Genomic DNA, 14,463 nt, shown 5'->3' on the forward strand with positions numbered 1-14,463 from the left:
TTGCTACGAATTACTACAAATCAATTGCAATTTCCTAGGTCCAGACACGCATTCTACTCCGTGTAGCGATTGTTCAGCGGCCCCCAACTGGGTTCGGTTATTCTATTCGGGTCGAAGCACAAGATACTCGTGGTTCATGAAAATGGCTCAGTACAAATCAATTACGTAAGACTCCTAGCTGGGACATTTCTTCGACGCTTGAAAAGAATAAAACAGAAGGTAAAAGTGATGCACAAAGGAAAAGACGCAATTTAGCCAACAAACGACTGGGGACCTGAGAAGAGTTCGCAGACGAGCCGATTTGAACATAGACAGCAACACGGTTGCCTTGGGTTGGACCAACTGCTGGAGTTCGGTGAGTAACGGCGAGCTTCCCGTTGTTATCTATCCCCCACCAACAACCCCACTGACATTATACATGGGGCACGGGGAGTTGCTCCCTCATAAAGTAATGTGCAAATGGACAAAGCGTGCAGGAGAAGAGCGATGCCTAGACAAGAAGAATAGAATAGCAGCTGTTTCACAGAAGACGACTAAGGAGAAAAAAGGGCAAGCGCGCTGGCCGTTGGTTAAAGCAAGAAATTCAAGCGAAACAAAGGCCGGCGATTGAAATACCCTGTTCCCCATCCCGGTCTCGAACATCTGCCCTCTGAATCTGCACAATCGCTTGATGGGCGACTACTTCTTCAGGAGAGTGAGTAGAAACTTTGTCAATTGCTAGGAAGCAACAACAGAAACAGAAATACTGAATAAAGGGCGTAAAAGTAAGAGTGCGCTCACAGAGTCTAAGAACGACGCAACGCTGTCATGTTCTTATCTGTTTTATTTTTGAAAATATCCAAAATGGTTAGTACAGTAAATAGGGTGTCAAGTCCCATTGGAAAATCGCCCGAGTGGGGCAGCTGCCACAAAGAATAAAAATGAGCTTTCTAGAGGAAATCCCTTGTCAACAGCCCTTCTTCTCTTCCTCGAACTCGATCCTTTCACTGCAATTTCTCCGTCAACAACTGCCCGTGATTCGCTCTGTGCATTCTATATTTAATCAGATTCATCTTTCGAACGTTGTATTTACAGTCGGACTGGCTTATGGTAAGGCAAGTTGCCTTAGGTTTCTTGTTGGCGACGATGGCGGCTAGACAACCGCCTGTACCCTTAAAAAGATCCAAGGCTATACAAGAAGTACATTGATTAGGGTTGGGAAGGGCGTATTTGATCTGTCAAATGTCAAATGTTTCACTGTAAACGACTCTTAGTCCTCTATTACCGTTTAATGCATCTTTCCGTGCATCAGACCCTACATCATTTAATACCTCGACGTAATTACTTAAGCTTCGCTCTTAGCCTATTAAGAACCGAATGAAAGCAGATTGCATTGCAGTATTGATAAAAACATAAATACACCCATGCTATCATTGCTGACTATCTAGACAATGAATAGGCTTGCTGGACTTATTACTCTCTGTCCAATTTTCAAGCAGCTCGTAATTCCGTCAAGCCAATTTTGTGCTCAGGAGACGCCCGCGAGTTACTATAATATTTTGGGTCGTTCGTTTTAAATAGCCAACTCATCTTACTGCTTCGGATCGGGCATCGCAGGTGGCCCTGAAAAATTCGAAACGAGAAATGATCCTTATGTAAGGTGGTCGGTCTATGTCACTCGGAACTCTATGTGAACTCTTCCGGTGCTTCTCCATCCAATACTTTCTAAGTGAAACATGGAAACCGCTCGTATCCATTGTCCTACACATGGGTGTCTCTCCTATATGCTAACGTCACCGCAACCTGACATCGCTACTTCGCCGGCAAAACAGCTTAGTTTCTGCCCGGACACTGTTATGCAACTGCCAAAGTCGACTCCGGTACGCGCTGGCTCTGCCGCGCTCGTGGCACGATCTTCCTTTCCCATGCGTCGACAACATTGGGGGGCCGGTGTCACTCCTCCAGTCCTCTTCACAGAGGTCCTGCTAGTACACGAAAGCTTCCGGGGTGAATGCTTAGAGAATGGCATGGTTTGAGAAGCTGTGCCTATTTGTGGCCCACTGTTTGGCGTGAATGAAAGAACGAACTGTGTAGCATGGTACAGGGAGTGTGCAGATAAACTCTAGCAGGATTAAAAGTCTCCAAGACGCTCTTAGAGCGCATAGTCAGCTCACACTAGACCTACCAGCGCGCACACTAGTGGATATGTGGCATTACCATGCTTCTGTAGAGTTCTGTTTACGCCTCACCACGTACACTCCTTACTGCTTGCTAGCCAGACATCGGGTGGCAAGAAAAGCGTTGCTTTGGCCTTGCCTGCTTGCCATTGGCTCGCCCTATTGACACTGTCCAGAGAATGTTGCAGGTCACTAAACTGTACCGGTCTGCACCATGGGTAAAGCGTTGAAAGGTATAACACTTGCAGAGATTACTTAGACAGTCACGGATTGATAATTTTAATGACACACAGGACACAGTAAACTAAATAACTCGATAGCACCTGGCTATTCATTAAGAGTAATCAGAAACTAGAAAAAAACAAGTAAACAGATAGAATTTTCTAATACATTAGTACTTTTCTCTCATCTTTGTTACTGATATGCATTGATAAGTTTTTCTTTGCAACGCTGTAGCGTATCTTTATCGGTATCTGGATAAAATTGCTCCGTTGTAAACCAACCGCGAAGGACAAATTGATTGAGCTGTAAAAATGTTTAAGCCCCACATCGCATTTGCTAGATAGAACATGATGCTTTATTTTACATTGGTATTGCCGATACTGGACAAAGGCGTCGTTCACAGCGACAATTTTTGCGACCGAATTCTCTTCTTCCAAGTTTCCTTATATGCTAGTTTTTATGGACTAACGTATTCGAAGGTATCTCTGATATAGACCTCAATGCCAATAATGTCCATACAATTCAAGCGTATTGTCTTGGTTATTTGAACATCAAACGCTTATATTATATAATTTTAGTATCTCGATCGGCTCTTACCACCATCCTTGACGCATCGAAATGTCTTCAGTGATCGTTTTATCTTTTCTATAGATTGATAGCTTCTAAGGAACGAGGTATTTATATATTCAATAACAGATCTGACATCAAGATGTCTGCTCGAATTTGGCATTCGTTCTTCCTATTTGACGAAATGTTTTCTATGTGCTGGAAGTTATGCGAGCGAAGCATCGTCCATCGCGATTGCAGCTTGAAGTCCAAGTTTAAATTGGCCATTAGCTATTTTCGAACTATTCCTTTATCACTGTGTAAATATTTTTTTTTTTTTTTTTTTTTTGTAATAATCATGTGTCAGGTGAAAAAAAGCTGTTTGCCGCCGTGTCAAGCTTGTTGTTAGGTTCTAAAAATGCTAGCTTTCTTTCGCTGCCAAGGGCAGCACAGGAACGTACATCCGCTACGATAAACAGTCCGCCAAAGTCTAAATTTAAACGGTAGATAAACCTTTCGTTCTCCTATTTAATGTCCATTATATCTGCCATAGTGCTATAATGACCCAGCAAGCTTGGGATCTGAACTCAGGCGTAGACACACTTTATTTGAATCCTGAAGGGCTAGCCCATTGATACAGTGGTTAATCGCTAACCCACGGGTATACACTTTAGTATGTTCAATGTCTACTAGTCACTGATAGCTATCCTACAATTAAAATCTAAACAAATTATGTATTTCTAGTGGCGACAAGCTAAAGCGACAGTCGAACTGAGAAAAATGTATATTGGTCAAACACCTAAAGGTTCTATTAATTTGTCCACCTGAAATATAAAACATTTACTTCATACTTTATCGAATAGATCGTTTCAAATCGAAGGGTGAGGATTAGATTGACGATGGCAAGGCCCAGAACTTAAACCTTGTTAAGCTTCAATGGTCAGCGTATGAACGTATTGCGAAAAACTTTCGGAAAAAGTTGTTGAGAACTGTTCGCCCAAAAGGTTATGACTGAATTTAATACTATAAATACTTCCAAAGACATCGAAAAGAGGAACTCATTATATAGAACAGGAGCAGCCTTATAATTCTTATTGCGGACTACGCAAGCCAGCATGTGTTAGGCGCAGCGGTATCTCATAAATACACCAATCGGTCTGAATTGCTAATATTATATTTAGCAGATCCTAGGTGACTCACCTACATCCAAAACTGGCTATGATTCGCTCAACTCGAGTTGAATCTATTCCCTTTAAACTAATCGACGTGCAGCTGAAGTATTTGTCGATACTTTTAAGAGAAACCACAAGACGCTTAAGGCACGGAAGAATCCCTTGCGATGGTCCTGTCTGTAATGTTAGGCGACCCTATGAAAGACCCGCCAAATTTAAATGATTGAGGTGGCGTCTTTATGTGTGGTTACCCACCTTTCTTTTCGTTCTATAAATACACTCGCATATATAGACAGAATCATGCACTTTTTTGGCCTTTTTTCCAAATCTGCCAGAAAAGTCCGTATAAGATATCAGTATAAGATATCAAAGAACATTAGTTTGGCAAATTTTCACGCAGCAACAATAAGGTTTTGGAGGAAGATCAATTTTGGAAAAAGCACTCCTTTAAATTTGCTCTCCCGTCTTTAAATACATCTTATCACCTTAACATAGGTTGGAAAGAAAGACAATTAAATGCTACTTTCGAAACCGTTGAACATGAATCACCTTATCGCATACAGCTACGCGACCTTACAAACATTCTCTATCTTTGAGCGCAGTGTTCCGAGTCCAGTTACTCTTTGTTCCCGTTTACGTACAAACTGATAAAATAACCAGCTGATCATAAATATTGCATTTGAGACGAAATCAATGATTTTGTCCGAGCCTGCTAAAACTGATAAAAAGAAGTATTGAGATTTAAACAAACAGTCGTGCATTTTTTGCTAGAGTTGACGCCTCGCCCTGTGTCACTACTCCCAGAATTCTTATTTGGAAGCCAGTTGAAGATACTAATAACGCTGACGCTGTCGGCGTTACGAACGAGTGAGGTATCCAAACGGTCTACATTGAGATAGATATTGTTTCATAATATCTGGTCACATACGGTCAATAGAAATGTAGAGCTTTTGACGGGTTGGGTGGGGCGTAATGTACAGCTCGTAAACATCTGGTGAGCTATCGAAACCCAGTTACATGTTTTGCTTCGATTCGGCCGTTTGGCGATTATCGAACAAACGTTTCAGTGGGCAGAGCATATATGATTAGTTCTAAATAAGACCAGTGTTTTGCAAAATAGGCCTGATATCGAGTCTCTGCCTTATTACGCGACACGAAATTGTAGTTAATTTCCACTTTTTACTTTCTAACCGTGTATACTATTAGCGGTTTGTTATTGACTGGAAGTAGATCTCATACCTCCATTTCTGGGCTTTCGAAACATCGGATCCGCTTTGCGGTAATGCAATAGCGAGTTTTTGTTCCTGGTTCTTTCGCTCCTATTTGTTCTGCCGAAGCGTATCGGCGACCAGTATTCTCTACGGGAAATCGCTGTATCCTTGATACATGCATATGTGACAATTACGAAACATGAATGTTTGTGTATTTCGATACGGGCTTAATTCAGAACTCTCTATTTCTGAAAGTGTGAAAAGCCTTTAGCCTTGAGTGCAGCGTCGATAATGTCAGGCAAGTAATTCTCGTATATATATATATATATATATATATAAGGTTCATCTCTTCTCCCGTTCAGTTCTGTTCGATGCGGTGTACTACGCATACTCCATTGAGGTTGCAGCTGCCACTTCAGTGTCCCGTGATGCCTCTCTGCAGCTCTGTTTAGACCACCGCTGACATTCGTCTCCGCCTATAGACTCCCACGTACAAACACTTATCCTCTCGCTTAGGTATCCCAAAACACAATCGAGTCTAGCACAGATCGGCCTAGCTGCCAAGAGTATCGTTGACTCTCCCAAATTCGTTCCGGAGCTCCGTGTTGGCTATGGCTGGCATCTCCCTCGTCCGAACTATGTTGAACGATCGCCATTCAATCTCCTTTTGTAGGTAACATATGTTACAAAGGGAACGTCATATTGCTGATTAGCTCACGATGCTCGTACCGTGCAGCCAACAACTGCGCGCTGCTTCGGCGTGAAAGCCACAACAAGGCCACGAAAATCCGTAGAAAATCTGTCTTGTAGTTTCCGTGGGCCGTCGGTATTTCAATGGTCATCTCTCAATTTGGGCGTTTCCGTTGTGTCTCTTTATCACTATCTCTATCATAGAAGCGTTGTAATAGCCTTTTGGTCGACTTCTCGCCTCGTTTCAAAGAATACCCTAAGACACTGATGACGGTGGTAGTGATACCAATGTTGCATCTGCAATACCGGCTGCTGTCCGTTGGGTGACGCCAGCTATCGACAAGACTCTCACGACGTCGTGCGTGTGAAGAATACTTCGCTGAGCTAATGCAAGCCCTAGCGCAACGGACTGCCTGTAGCCTGCGCAGGTGGTAGGGTCGGATGCATCGAATCCGACGTTAACACTTCGATACGGTAAGCCACACAACTTGATCAGTAAAGAGAATTCAATGTACAGCTTTGGCCCGAGCTTTCTGAAGTCTGTGATTTTGAGGCCCAATTAAAAAACTCAATGAGGCGATAGAACGACCAGGATCTAGACAGCCGGGTTCTTCCTTGTTTTGAAGCTTCGACATGGCGGCAGTATTTTTAAATGATTAGCTTAGTAATATACACTGGCCGGTGCTCCTGTCACGGCTTGTTATCGTCAGAATTCACGGACTAGTAGACTAATGGGATGACGTGTAGATAAGTCGTAACGGTGAGTCATTAGAGGACAGCAAGCGTCTGAGACAGAAAGGGTCCAGGTAGTAGAGTAGAATATCTGACACTTATTAGGAAATCAATGTTGTGTGAAATCATATGAATAATGGAGATCGTGCTGTGTTTTCTATACTGCAGATTGCACCAACGGCGTCCGAAATCAATACCCTTGCAAGCCGTCGGCACGGAATCTGTAGCGCTGACAGTATGGCCTGTATAACTTAAGCTAATTCTTCCCCATACTGCTGAAAAGCTTCGAGGGTTTCGGCTTACAGAGATGCATGTCGTCATATACCGTAGAATGCACAATAGAATATAAATGTTTAGCATAATAAATAGTCGGCAACGTAGGCAGATTTCGTGAAGAGCGCACACTACTGGAAGGCGAGCAGTGGCGAGGCACGAAGGTTCCCACAGTAAAAGCTGCTTTCAAACCGTATTAGCTAATGACTGCCTCCGTAGCGGAGGTGGTGGCACGCCATACGCATTGCTGATGGATGCTGCCCAAAGAGACTGCTGTGCCTTACCGTAAGCAGGCAGGCAAGCAGGCGTCGTTGTCGCTGTCGATGGCCGTGACGCAATTTAGAGCGCAATGATCGCCTGCGATTGGGGTGGGGGATCGTGAAGTTGCTACTGCTGCTGCTGCTGCTGTCGTCCGAATCGGAGCGGAAGCGATTATAATTGAAATTAAAATGTTGGGTATGAACGAGCATTCAAGTTAACGTGTACACTACAAAACAAGGGCCGCATTGCAGACTTTTTTTTCGCAGTGCTTTCAAGTCTCTTCGTTCCTTTCAGATTGGCAAGTAGCTCCTTTCAATAAGATACCGCCATATCGTCAAGTATAAATTATAGCTGAATAGGGAGTAACACTGCCGCCTTTACCGAACGGGGGACGAAGCTGCAAACTTTAGGAAGAGTATTATTATATTAAGAGCCTATTATCCTGAAAGTAGGAAGAACATAACATTCGGACTATTTCGCAAACTCGTATGAACTAGCAACTAGCAATTGCGGTATCCAGCAGTTAGCGCTTGTGTTCGTTTTACTAAATTCATCAGATGCTTGGTGAGATTTTCCAATAAATAAATTAGTACCTATTTTCTGGCGATTTGTTGTACACGCATACGATCGTGATCTATGATGGGCGAACTCTGTCCTAATGACAGTGTAGTGATAACATGTTTGCCTGACAAAGTTAAAGGTCCGTGAGATGATCTAGCTTCAAAACCAAGATATCGACACGTTTAATTCCGTGTTAATAGCCAGCCGCTTGAACGATAACATTAGACGTAGCGTTATTGAGGCATTTTGGTTGAGAAGGAGCTGGCCATTCAGTACATTCGTGCAACAGCCATCATTTGTGGTATATAACTTCGTTCCAAACAACTGGCTAGTCATCAAATGTTACAATCTCCTGTTTGCAGTACACGTTACAGCTCTGTATCTAGCTACTTCAAGAGATGTTTCATCTTAACTACGCTCATTAGAACTTCAAAACTCAACGAATAGCTGCGAGTGATGAAACCGCCAAAAGTCGTTTACCAAGTAAGCGTTACGATTCAGCTCCCCTTCATACAGTCTTACGCACAACTTTCTCGTTCGGTAATTGGGTTACCCATCTGAGATTGAACCAGCGCCTCATCGTAAATTTTAAAGATCAAAATTAGTTTCCCCCCTGATTTCATTGTCTCCTAACAAGGGAACGTATTATATTAGTCCTACCTATAACGAGCTTCCGTTATTTCAGTATAAAAATTTTTGGCTATACTTCAGCAGTGTTAGTTGGCGGTATCACTGCAACCTGCGGAAGGACGAGAGGGAACCGGCAGATACGTTGGATAAATTTGAACTGAAACACGTCTTCCTAAATACTGATCACGGTGTCGATTGTCATAACATTAGCTTCATCTGGCTCCTGCTAGATATAGTTCTGTATTTTATCGTACAACGATCCTCACGGATGCAAAGGACAACTCCGACCTGCAATTACCATCGACCACGCGCTTCCAACATATATTTGACAATCCGTTATTTCAAGCCTGCATTGTTCTTCAAACGAATCTAAAGTGTATGATTTTTGCATCTGACTTCCAGCAAAGTCATCATGTAAGAATGCCACAAATATTATACGCCCGGCACTGAAGCCGCTGGGCATTACCTCAGACGGCTGGTTCTCGGCACGAAACGAAGTATGTATGTACACGCCCACATCCACATTTAATCCATCACCACTCGCATTTAATAACCAATAAACAAGTTAGCCACTTCGCTATGACAGGGCCAAAAAAGTTGTACGCCAATGCCCGCAAGAAAACTGGCGTTTTTAAGTACCTAGAAGTAATTATTAAGCTTCGCAGCACAACAGAGTTAACACTGTAGACACCACGAAAAACAAACGTCCAGCGCTTCTATTTACGCAATGTAGCGAACAGAAAGTACGCATGGACGGAAGGTGACGTAAGAAACGCTTAAAAATGTCCAGGTTGGTTAATTAAGCTCTATTTTGCCTGTTTAAAATTTCCACTCGAATCAATCGACTGAACGCTTAAGTGCCCTAGATCGGACATAATAAATAAAAAATTGACGATTATGAGTTGACGGTCATAATTTCAGTCCTGGCACATATACATATAGCACGGCGGACGATAATTATGCTGAGCAAAATACATCTGCGAAGTCTAATTTATAAGGTAGGCTGTCGATTCCTTTGAAGGGGCTTTTTTTGCAATGAACTTTTCATAGCACGCATCATCTCAACTATCGCATTGTAGATCGCTGGTGTTTCTGCTTTAGGTGCATAGTTCCAAAGTTCGAAATAGAAGATTTAGTATCTAATGGACCCATGTTAATATACCAGAGCTGTGCACGACAGGTTTTGCATGTCAGGTAGTGATATACACGCCCGACCGAAAGCCATAATCAGCCAGTAGACCTTGGCAATGTAACTATCGTTCGACGATCTGAGCTCTGAAGTTGGCGCGCAATACCTGCCAGAAAAATCAAAGACTATGCTATGTAAGGCAATTACATAGCACCTCGTTAATCACCTGAGCGTAAACTGATCGATTTTTAATAGCAGTGATTACAAAACGTCTACCACTATCCATCGTAATTCACCACACAACTTACTAAGTTACAATCTAATAACATATTTAAGTCACTTTCCGTACACTTAAGCCACAATCTGATACACCTATATTCATTTGCAGTAAAGCAGGTCTTTTCTTAGCCCAGTGGAAAAACCTAAGGTCTATGGCGAATCGGTCTAATAAAAGTACTGAGAGTGTGTATCCAACTTCAATTTCGTTCACAATAAACAAGAGACGAAAATAGCGTACAAGTCGGTAACGTTTATGTTTTTACGAACCCTGTCAGAAAAAATAATGTTCTTTTCCTACCCTTACGGGAATAGGTTGTCTTGATTCGTAATTTCCACTTACATATATTGGTTTACTATTATGGATACTCCGTATTTATGGTTTTACTAGAGGATGCAAAGGAGCACTATCCTTCGCAGTAGGAAAATTGAGCTAGCCAAAGTAAAAAAAAAGAACATGTAATTTCGTTTTATTTGTAAAAGCAAAATACATTGCGACATTCAGCGTTCTCTTGATGAGTGTTTGCTGTGAAGACTGTAAGGCAATGGCACGATGACACGTTCTTTACCCGGACGCTAGTAAAATCAACACCAGCGAATACGTCGAATAGTAGCTAGTCCAACTGAAGTGTTGCCTCTACGTAGACATTACACGGTCAACGCTAGGGATTGGTCGACGTTTGTCCTGGCCGTTAGAGTTAACAGTATTCCTGCGCAATGATAATAAATACTATCTTCGCCGTACAGCTGCATTAAAAAATTCATCTATCCGTACGATTATTATCTCTATCTCTCGCCTAAAATAACTCTGCGAGGATGAGCCACAGATTGTCTCCGAAGGCTGCCAGCTGAAAAGCAATTACTGCTTTTAGTCCTTTATCTATTTAAGCCTCTTTTGATATCGTTCCCATAAGGTTCCGTTATCAACTCTACATATATCTACATGCATACATGCAACGTGGAGCCAATAGAAGTCGTAGACGTCAGCTTTCTATCTGTATGACTAGTTTATGAATATTAATAGAACCAGTTAATGTAAAGTGGAGCCGTACAAGCTATAATACAGTGATAGAGATCGGCATCAAAGGTCTTTCATCGTCTTTGCCCTACAGTAAACTCTGACTCTGTTTCCGTTGTCCGAACTACAAATCCCTCTATTACTATCATCAGCTGGGCTTGATCAGGCAAAGTAAAACAATTGCCATAATGCTTACTTACGTTCCAGTCCTGTCGAGGATCCTTCAAGATGCCATGTTCTGCAATAACAACTTGGGAATATGTTTTAGCATAGGGTTAGTATGCAATCGCAAACTTGAATTCAGATTTAGACAACAAAAACTGGCCGAGGCGAGCTTAGAATGAGCTGTATAGGATGAGAGAAGGCGTCATGGGGAAAGTGACAAAATCGGTTGAGATGATAACTCATGCAAGACATGAGGCTGAATTAACTTCGAAGAGTACAAGTAAAACAAAGATATACGTACGCAAAGAAACAACAATAGCATCGAGGGCCACTACGGCTTTTGCTTAAGTAAGGTCGTTTAAGGCTGGCCCAGCATTTGTTAGCAGGCCGGCCCACAGCCGCCATCGGTACCCTTCTAGATGGGACCATCGTGGAGTCTAATACATGATCAAACAGAAACACGCACGCATACACACACAAATACGCATGTGCAGCGCCGTTCACGGTTCTCCTTAGGCTCCTGCAACGTTGGTGTTTGGATTTTCGCGCAGATAGTATTATGCTGGCACTGGGCAGCCATCTTCTGGTTTCAGTCTGGGGATGGACGATGCCAGCAGTGTGGTCCGAGCTTTCGTCTTATGTCGGTCGGTTGAGGCTCGTCGCCTTGTCCTGATCTTTCTATAGCATCGCTGGCTGGCAGGAAGGTACTCTAGCAGAGCAGCAATGCATGCAGCCGTGTGTTGCCACTGCCATCGCCGCTGATAGTGTACAGCTGTAATCGAGTTAACGATAAAACTTTTACTACAAACACAATATATCCAACAGGGATGGGGCGACAGAAACGCCTGTTATTACTATGACGTTAAGAGAAAAACAGGGGAGAAGGGGAACGAAAGGAAGTCGGCAGAAGAATACTAGGGTAGAGGGGAAATAGAAAGAGGGTTACATTGAGAGATAGGCTCAATGTGATGGTAATAGACGAGGCAAGCGTTCGGTACAGCTGGACTGTATATCGGGTGCGGGGACTCAACAGCAGGAGCTGAAGTAGCAGTAGCAGAACAGATAAAAATGGAACGCGTCGCAGACAAACATTAGACCGAACGGAAGGCGAATTGAAGATTAATGCGTGGATAAGAGAAGAGTCTGAGACCTTCGTCACACTGTCGCGGGCGATCGCGACTAAAGATCACTTCTTCAGTGTTAACGAGTAGAACAACGGGTGTTCCGTGCTTTTAGGTGGAATATCCACTCTTGTGCGCTACCGGTATAATCTGGATTCCATTGTCATGCAGTTACTCCTGAATGGTGGGCCCACCTACGACTTCGTCATATTAGATGTGCATACAGACAACTTTGCTTACAGTTTAAAAATGGCTTGATCATATGTCCAGATATTCATATAGATTAATGCGTACTCGGAAACTACAGAGAGAAACACTTGTTTTTGCAATGCTAAAGTGATTTTCCTTTACGCGCAATGAAGTGTGAGATATTTCCTACCTTCAGGCTGATCTGATCATATCTACACAACAGAAAAGATCGCAACTGTTTATTCGGAAATCACGAGTTCAGAAGGGCACAGATCACAAGTGCGAAGTAAGCTTTTTTTTTTGCAAAGACCTGAAACAGTCCCGTATTAATACTTGTGCTGTTTTTCATATTCTACGTCCGTCGTTTAAGTCGTTAGGCATGAGCTGGGCTAGGGTGGCTGGCTATTAGCACGAAAGAACTTACGTCAACGCCCGCATTCGAACTTAGACCACTGCGTGTCTTTGAATTTAACAAGCAGACACATTACCTATTGCCCTGTAATGGGGACACCAATACCTATACGAAACACCAACTGCCCATTTAGTTTTGGAAAACATTTCGAATATAATACGAATAAAGGATGTTATAATTTCCACGTTACTTCAGGATAATTATCCGACGAGTCGCTATTAAGAACTTAAATCAGTTAGAGACATCACTGAACCCCGGTCGACGACTCAAGCATGGCTACAAGTTCGACATTATCCCCTATCCTTTTCGACGAGGATAGTGCAGAAAAAGTTTTCGTCTTTTAAAATGTCAGTAGTTCTCTTTGACCATACGTCGTAAGTGAATGTCTAATTAAAGTTACGTTTGAATATCAATAAGACGATGTCAAATGTTGTGCAGACGCAGCCCTTCCTTCAATGCTGTCGAATATATATAGCGTAATACAACAGAGTGGATGCAATTCTTGAAAGATCAGTGTATGCAAATGGAAATACTATGAAATAAATCACGCGTTTTTTACCGTGAACGAAATAGACAAGATCCGTTAGAAGATCTCCGTCCCCTTCGGATCATTGAGGAAGTGTAACTGTGAGCCTTAGACCTGGTTGCGGGAAATGAAAATCGTTTATAGCGGCCATTGTTCTATTTTTCCCCGGTAGAACTACTGGCCGCAGTGACTCTGCGGAGGCGAGCCAGGCCAAGATACGTGGCAGCTTTATTTTAAAATCAACTGGACTATCATTTATACCAAAGAAATACGACGATTTTTCTCCTAAAGATGCTAATGCGAAACAGAGGAACGATTAGACTATAATTTTAAAGTGCTAAACCTCGCATTGCGTATGCTTATATGACATTTCTACGACCTCTATCTGTAGCCAAGTACTCTGCAAGAAATATATACATTGTTTCTAATACGTTTATCTTCAGTCTTCTGTGACGTAACTATCCTTACACCTAGGGGCAGGCAGTTGTATTCCTGCTTGATTGTGGAAAGATACATACTTTGAAGATGGGCGTAAAGGAAATAACTTGCTGGAGCTAGGCGTAGCGTTGCAGATGTTTACTGAGAATGGTCTGATCGGACTACAACGATGACGACTAACTAACCGATTAACGGTACAGGGTCGTCAGAAAGCCACTATCATTGTGTCACTGGCCAGTCAATGAGGGAAACTACTACAGTGCCTCACAGAGGTTGAACCTACGCCAGGGGTGTACGCAAAAGGGCCCCTGGAAGAACAAACAACGTCGTCATGCCAAGAGCGGCGTACGAAAGATGGACGACAACTTAAGACAAGGAAATCAAAAAAACACGACGAGCGTACAGAAGACTTCGTGATCAAAAAGCTCCAATAAAGGCAAGCCGCCACACTGCCGTATTCGGAAAAGCTCCGATTGGATCAATACTAACTTGAGCCTTACATAGTTTGTGCTAGTCTGCAGACTGACATCTATCTGTCAAACTCTTTATGTAGGAAGTGCTGTGTTTTACAAAAGGGTTCTTGGCTTACATTGACGCTTGTCGTTTTCACGATATATATGAATATTTTTCACACAGCAGACCAACGGTCTACTGTTTTTATGTCAGATACCTATAATTTTAACTTAAGTTTTATTCAAGATATAAACCGGCTCATTAAGAGTAGGCTAAAACTGA

The 14,463-nt window shown here is 42.6% G+C and overlaps 1 long non-coding RNA gene across 1 annotated transcript; it reads right to left on the reverse strand.

Moving 5' to 3' along the window:
- Positions 1-10,359: 10,359 nt before the first annotated feature.
- LOC111270682 (uncharacterized) lies at positions 10,360-11,715 on the reverse strand. Its single transcript, XR_002686405.1, has 3 exons — positions 11,344-11,715; positions 11,078-11,127; positions 10,360-10,707 (listed from the first exon to the last, which is right to left on the reverse strand). It is a non-coding gene; the product is annotated as an uncharacterized LOC111270682 (long non-coding RNA).
- Positions 11,716-14,463: the final 2,748 nt, after the last annotated feature.

The sequence above is a fragment of the Varroa jacobsoni genome, unplaced genomic scaffold (genome assembly GCF_002532875.2).
Source record: "Varroa jacobsoni isolate VJ856 unplaced genomic scaffold, vjacob_1.0 contig00058, whole genome shotgun sequence".
In the NCBI taxonomy this organism is placed as follows: Eukaryota; Metazoa; Arthropoda; class Arachnida; order Mesostigmata; family Varroidae; genus Varroa; species Varroa jacobsoni.